The sequence below is a fragment of the Zingiber officinale genome, chromosome 3B (genome assembly GCF_018446385.1).
Source record: "Zingiber officinale cultivar Zhangliang chromosome 3B, Zo_v1.1, whole genome shotgun sequence".
Classification (NCBI taxonomy): domain Eukaryota; kingdom Viridiplantae; phylum Streptophyta; class Magnoliopsida; order Zingiberales; family Zingiberaceae; genus Zingiber; species Zingiber officinale.
In genome coordinates, this window is record NC_055991.1 from 84,267,451 (window position 1) to 84,275,462 (window position 8,012).

Consider the following 8,012-nt stretch of genomic DNA (forward strand, 5'->3'; position numbering starts at 1 on the left):
ATGCAGGTTGAAGATCAGCGTAATTGTGTCTAGACAGCTAGGGCTGCAGGTCTGCGAGTTAGAGGCCCGGAAATGCGAACCACGGGTGCAGGCCGATGCAGGACACAATGGATCGGAAGAGCTAAGTAGCACGGGTGCGGAGAATCTCAACGGTCCGCCGAAGAGAGTCATTACATATCAACACTGCGGGCGAAAGCGGAGATTCCTAAAACGAAAAGATGCCCTCATAACCAGTAGTAGCCTGCCAGCTGTCCCCCACTACAAGACAAAATCCATGTACGAAGGCGGAGGTTCCAAAATGAAAAGATGCTTGCACAACAAATGGGAGTACGACAGGTGTCCGGAAGGAGGCGACAAAGCCCAGCGTCTAACGTTTTTTCTGATAGGATGGCAGGTTCCAAAAGGAGGAGGCATAAAAGGCGAGAAATCCCTCGTATGCAGGTACGCGCACACACTCTCTCGTCACTTTTTTCCACAACTATTTTTTCTTCTTCTTCTCTCTGCTTTTTTCTGGGAAAAAAGGACCTGACTTAAGCGTCGGAGGGCCTGATCCGGGGACTTTTTCCCTGAGTTTCGGTCTCTAACGTGAAGGGGGAGATCGTCTGAGTGTGCACAGGGTCCTGCAGCAGCGTCAGCCACCCGTGGGAGCCGAATCACCTGCGACTTCCCGTCAACAACCAGGCCACCGCGACCAGCCTCCATCTGACTCAGCCTCCGGACGGGATGATGTTGTATCCACTTTCTTCTTTCCTTGAACATTTGTTGTTTCCATACCTTAATATTAGAAACTTTATTCATATATTAGTTTCGACTAGAAACTGCAGCCAGGTAGAACTCTAACTCATATGCTGACTTTGGTTGTTTAGGTTCTTTATGGTGCTGATTTTGACATTGGAATTTTCAGTAGTGGCTTTCTCAAAAAGTGATCCTTTGCGAAGATATGAGCACTAGGGGATCAATATATGAGTTCTGGATGGAATTTAAATAACATCATGGCATGTTATTATTTCCTAATAAAAACTGTATACTAGTCTATTATATCACAAGATTATGTTTACATCATTTAATAAGTATCAAATGACAAGTCATATTTATTCTTTTCCCTTTTAACAAAAAAAAAAAATGTATTTGTATATAGAACAGATCTCTTTTCCCTTTTAACCAAGTCACGCCATATGCATCTTGCACATGGTGCATGGATGTGAGTGTGCATGAGTTTGTGTTAGCCAACAAACACTTGGGCGGCCGGGGTGTGCACATTACCGGTTTGGACGTAAGTAGCATAACCAATTCTTCATGTATATGATAAGTTTAGTTCTATCATGCTTGTATGAATTGATCAAATCTGTTGTTTATAAATACAAAAGTTTCCAGTTCCGAAAGTATTCTTCTTCTATATGTTCTGACAGTGTTATTCTTCTTTATGTCCCAATTAGAAACTCTTCGTATTCATTTACTAGAGGCCTTTTGGAAATTCATAATTCGTTATGTTTTACATTGTTGAATGTATCTATTTTAAACAGGTTGGTTGTCGGATATTGGGCGGGTTGGCACATTTTGTTCACTGTTGGTGACAATATTTTTTCAAAGAGGCTTGCTGTTGCTTCAATCAGGTAAACTTCCTCTCTAACATTGCTTCTATTTTACTTGTATTAGTTTCATTTTACACTGTCTTGGTTTGTTGTTTGATTTTATGGTTAAAGTTCTCTTCGATCAATTCAGTTATAACAACTTTAGAGAGAATAGGTCATATTTAATTCTGTAAAAAGGTGAAGGCAAACCTTCTGATCATGCCTTTGCCAACAAATAAATGTTTGGTCAACAGCTTTAGGTCTCTTTTTTACATATAGAATTGGTCTTGATTCCTCTTATAAACTAGAGTTTAAATGTATTAGGACACTTGCAGAGTTCAAACAGAGGGATTATTTATGTGATGAACATATTCTTTTACATGGACACATTACAACTATTTACAAGGGATCAAACAGAGTAAAACGAATATTGTCATGACAGAAAGTTACAACTCTATAATTTTTTTATTTTTTTAATTTTTTGCTTTGATATTTTTCAAAGATATTATTTGTGCAAAAAAACATAGTTAAAATAGTCATTAATACTCTCTAATCTTGTTCTGAACAATTTAATAAAATTTTATTAAGGGACAAATTTAACTGAGAGCCCAAAATCAAAATAAGAACGGGCCCTTGCAACAGTTTTGTGGCCAAAAGCCGAAGCACTCGTCGTCCAACAGCGACACGTCATTGGTACAGTTTTCGAAACGCTTCTTTGAAAGAAGAGCATCTCTTTTCACTGCTTATAAATTAGAAAGATAAAATAAGAACTTATGGGTCCAAATTATCTGATTGACTTTTCTATATAGTTCATATAAGGAATTATTATATAACTACTTAGTTTTTACAACACAATGGTAAACACATATTTTAGAACAAGTTTTTTCATACATATAATAGTGTATTTCTTTTGATATCAATAGGTTGTTGATCTCTTAGTGCCTTATCAAAGGGGTGGAAAGATTGGACTTTTTGATGGAGCTGGTGTGGGGAAAACTGGATTTATTATGGAACTGATGATCAATAATATTGGAAAAGGTTGGTATAAAAGAATCAACAAGTGAGAAAAAAGAGTTCAATGAAATCCTACAAGTTGAAGATTGTGATGGGATTTGTTCATTAGTTGGCTATTGTTCATTAGTTGTAAATGGAACTTATTTGTTTATTTGTATTGAGATAAATTTTATTTAAACATGAGACATGTTTCTTCTTTTGTGATTGTAATTCTTGTATAAGTAACATTCTGAATGACATTGATGTGGGGAATATTCTTTCTTTTGTGATTATGATTCTTTATTATATATTTATATTGAAATATGATATATTGGTATTAAAAGATAATAATTTAAAAGACAACAGTTTAAAATCGTTGTTGTTGTCTATCACCCTCAAAGACAACGGTTAAAAACCGTTGTCGTAGCCCCAAAAATGATTGTAACGAGCAATCTTATTAAAAAAAATACTCTAAACAACAACGGTTTTAAATCGTTGTCTTTTCATTCAAAGACAACGGTTTAAAATCGTTGCAAAACTGTTGTCTTTTCATTCAAAGACAACGATTTAAAATAGTTGTCGTAGCCTCCCACTTTTAACAACACTGCCAATTACAACAGTTTTAAAGGGCCTACGACAACAGTTTTTAGCCGTTGTCTTTTAATGTTTTTGTTGTAGTGTAGCCGCTCGGCTAGGACCCCTCCGCTCTAACGACCTCAGGTGGCTCTTTCCGTGCAGTGACTGTGTAGTAACGTGCCCTCCCCCGTTTGGACCAACTATCATGTCTCCCTCGACGTCCTGCTACGCTGTATTGAGCGTCGGCTGTCTTACGTGTCATCCCGAGCTGGACGGGTGGTCTGCTCGGACATGTCTCTCGTCGGTCAGGCCCTGGCTGCTCGACCGACCATTGCCATTGTCTTTCGTTCAGCCCTCTAGCACCCGGACATTGACCACCTTGACTTTGACCTCCACCATGGCAATTGACCCCGTTCCAGGTGGGCCTCCTCCCATCGACACATCACAAACCTCCCCCTCAAGTCTAGTCGAAAGAGGCTGCAAGTCTGACTTACTGGACCAGTAGAGTCTTCGATGACTCCCACACCTTTGTCGTTCAGCTTTGCATTGACAGACTGGGTATATAACTGTCGCTCGACCCAAGCCCTTCGAAGCAAACTATGTCTCGGTCGTTCGGATGTGTGATAATCGCTTATCTGTGCTACTCAGGCAATGGGCGACAACACTTGGTGAAAAAATTCCTTTTCCTTTTCTTGCGCTCCTCGGTCGAGTGCCCTAACGTCATCCAGATTTCTTGAAGACCATGCAAATATTTGATCATTATGGAGGAGCATGAGAGCATACCTTTTAATTAAGCCTCATCAATGTCGTCCGATAGTTGAGCGCCATGTGTCCTTCTTTCTTCCGCCGCACGTTTGACGTGATAGACGGATATTCGCTAGCGATATGACAGGCGCCTTTTCAAATTCAACAGCTGGATCTTCTGCTAGTTTTTCACAACCCTGGATCGGATGGCTCAGGTTAATCGGCCGCGAGGTTTATAAAACTCTCATGTGTCGTCGTCTTCTTCACTTCGCGTGTCTTCGTCTTCGAGCTTCCCGACAACATTTTGCTTCTTCTGCTTCTCCGGCGATCCTTCTTGTAAGCCTCTTCATCTTTTCCGTCAAATCATTTCATTGTTCTTCGTCGTCCTCCTTGTTTTCGAGGGTAGGCTCAACCCCCTGCCTCCATCCTTGGGTTCTAGTACACTTCCACTGAGTCTAGATTTGACAGGGGGGGCGCTGAGAGTTTGAAGTTGGCTTACGAATTTCCCTCTGGCTATCAAATCGTTCTTCCTTCTGCTTTCAACCGGCTGCATGAACCACCGCCAGGTTTTTCCTGTTTGTTTAGGGACCAGTTCATCGTCGGTCTGTGGTTCCCTGTCCACCCTTTTTTCTCCATAGTCTATAAATATTTCCGTATTTCCCTTAACCAATTAGTGTCGAACTCCTTTTGACTACTGTGCAGGGTCGTCACCCTGTTCCTCCTGCACGACATTCCTCTGACTTCTCAACACTTCCATTATTTCTATTATTCGAAACTATCTGAGCCGGAGACTTTTCTTTTCCAAGCCCGAGTGGACTTAGTCTTCTTTGATAAAATGTCATCCTCCAACAAGCATCGGAGAGACTACTACTTTTTCGTTTGCTTTCCCAAGCAGCCAGATTTCCCGACTAGCTAATAGCTAGAAGTGTTAAACCCTCCATATCTTAAGAAGTATAAAAGCCGATCGAACTACCTTCATACAGCCTCCAGCTTGGCTAGTCAGAAGTACCATATGTTGGATTCGATTTCAACTAGTCCTTCGTAGAGCTTCAAGAACTTTTCCCAAAGTTCTTTTGCACTTTTGTATTTTCCAATTCTATCGAGATCCTTGGCAGGTAGTATGCTCAAAAGACTGGACTCAGCCTTACCATTTGTCATAACATCATTATGTTGCTCGTTGGTCCATTAATGCTCCTAAAGTTCTTCTCCTTCTTTGCTTTTGGGTACTTAAAAATCATATTTCATTGTTAGTAACATATTAAAATTGGTTTTAAAATAAACCTATATTCGTCGCTTCCAAAAAGCGAACTCCCCCTCGAATGTTGGTGGGTAGATGTTAGCTCCGGTCATCTCGTTGCTTCAGTTGGCAGTTAGTCCTCCTGAGACGTCCTGTCTCTAATACCACTTGTTGGGGCCCGTTGGGCGGCTAGAAGGGGGGGGGGGGGGGGGGGGGGGTGAATAGCCCTATAAAAATAAAAACAAACTACCCTTCTCCGACTTTCAAAAGAACACTTGCATTAATTTAAAAGCAATAAACTAAAAGAGTAGAGGCAACGGAGTTTACTTGGTTACAACCGGGGATGCTGTTAATCTAAAGAGAATGAAGCGCAATAAATATCTCCTTTTGAGCGGAGAAGCCTCTTACAACATTCAAACACAGAGAAAATAAGAAGCTAAACTAACAATGAAAGCATACAAGTGTTGTGATCAGAATTGCTTGTCTTTTTTAAGCTTCTTGGACCAAAGCTATATTTATAGCCTTGGTCGAGGCGCCTGGAAGGGTTCCAGGCGCTTGGGAGGGGATAAAACTTTATCCCTTCTCGTATAGATAGCGTTTGACCGCGATCTGGATAATATCTAGGTCCGGGCACCTGAACCAAGAAAGTCAACAAAGTTGACTTTTTTGGTCCGGACCCTCTGCTCCGGTTCAGTTCGCCTATGTTCGGGTCATCCGCTCCAGCTTCGCTTTCTTGGGTGATCTCGGCCATCTAGAATAGGGCTCACCCGAACCCAACTTCCGGCCTTCTCCTCGAGCAGCCTTCCTTCCCGCCGGTTTCTCGTCCCTCGGAATCGTCACGTGCTTCCTTCTCGTCTGCCAGCGCACTCATCCGCAACTCTTCATCTCTCGGACGCACCGAGCCTGTCGGCTCTCTCCCGTGCCAACCTTCTCGCTAGCTGCGTCTCTTGCTCCTCGAGCAATCTTCCGCTCTGACTTCTCGTCCCTCGGAAACTCCGCACGCTTTCTTCTCGTCTGCCAGTGTACTCTTCCGCGGCACCTCATCCCTCAGATGCACCGAGCTCGTCAGCTCTCTCCCCGTGTCGTCCTTCTCACTAGCCGCGTCTCCCGCTCGACTTCCTGTGCTCCTAAGCTCCTTCACACTTAGACACAAGGGTAAAACACCATATGACCTAACTTAATTTGTTTGATCACATCAAAACAACTTGGGATTCCAACAATCTCCTCCTTTTTGATGTGAGCAACCCAAGTTAAGTTAGGGTAAACCAACATAAATTAAAGGTAACAAATTTTGCATGAAAGTGCAAAAAGATATAAATTTGTAATTAAGCTACCTCCCCCTAGACTTAATATTCTCTTCTCCCCCTTTGATCACATAAAAAATGGGGTTTCTTAAAACGTCTAAGGGTACATTTTCAATACAAATAAGAGAATTTAAACTCTGAATTTATCAAGTTAAAATGTCTTGAAAAAATTGTTAATAAAAAAAATGATAGTGAAAGCCTTAAGTCAATTCTTGAAATCTTGAAATATTTTCTGAGAAATAGAATATGCATTTTTACAGAAAAAAATACATTTTCAAGATTTAAGAAAATTGTATAGAGATAAGTCTTTAAAGCAATTGAATAAACTCAAACGAAATTTTTTGTAGTACAAAAAAAATTACGAAAAAAATAACGCTAGCATACTCTTGAGAACAAGAAAATTTTAAGTTATTACCAATTCTTTTCATTGCGATACTTAAATTTCCATTTTAGTCTATTATAATTTCTCAAATTTAAAGCAGAGAATTTTGAATATACAGAAAATTTTAAGCTCTGTATTTGTTCCTCTAATATGTCATTTTTTAGTTTGTCGAAATCCGTTAATCGCCAAACTGTTGCTTGGGTTTCTTTTAACTCACTATTCTTTGTTAATAGCTTTTTAGGTTTTAATTTGCAATTTTTTTTTCAAAAATATGATTTCTAATTTACAAAATCTATCGACAATATAATTTCTTATTCGAAAAAATCTTTTGATAATATAACTTCTACTTCGTAAAAATCTTTCGATAATATAATTTCTAATTCGGAAAATTTTTTCGACAATATAACTTTTCCATTGTAAAAATCTTTCGACAATGTTTTGATTAAATAAGTCAATTGATTAGGAGGTGGAGACCATACCTGATTTACCTTGTCGGCTATTGATTCTCCCTCTATTAAGTTGTTTTTTTCCCGAGACTCTCCCCCTTCATCGATGCTCATCTGGGATGAGCTTTCTGTGTCCTCGAGATGGAATTTGGTTGTAGGCTATTCCGGGAATTTCCTCTATCTCGGTCTCTTCTGACGGTGACTTGGGGTCCATCGTGGAGTTCCAGGCGCCTGGGAGGGGATACAACTTTATCCCTTCTCGCATAGATCGCGTTTGATCGCGATCTGGATAATATCTAGGTTTGGGTGCCCAGAAGGGTTCCGGGTGCCCCGGAATGGTTCCGGGCGCCCGGACCAAGAAAGTCAATAGAGTTCACTTTTTTGGTCCGGATCCTCTGTTCCGGTTCAGTTCTCCTCGGTCTGGGTCTTCCGCTCTAGCTCCGCTTGCTTGGGTGATCTCGGCCATCCGGAATAGGGCTCACCCAAATCCAACTTTCGGCCTTCTCCTCGAGCAGCCTTCCTTCCTGATTTCTCATCCCTCGGAATCGTCGCGCTTCCTTCTCATCCGCCAGCGTACTCATCCACAGCTCTTCGTCCCTCGGATGCACCGAGCCCGTTGGCTCTCTCTCGTGCCGACCTTCTCGCTAGTTGTGTCTCTTGCTACCCGAGCAATATTTCGCTCCGGCTTCTTATCCCTCGGAAACTCCGCATACTTCCTTCTCATCTGTCGGTGTACTCTTCCGCGGCACCTCGTCCCTT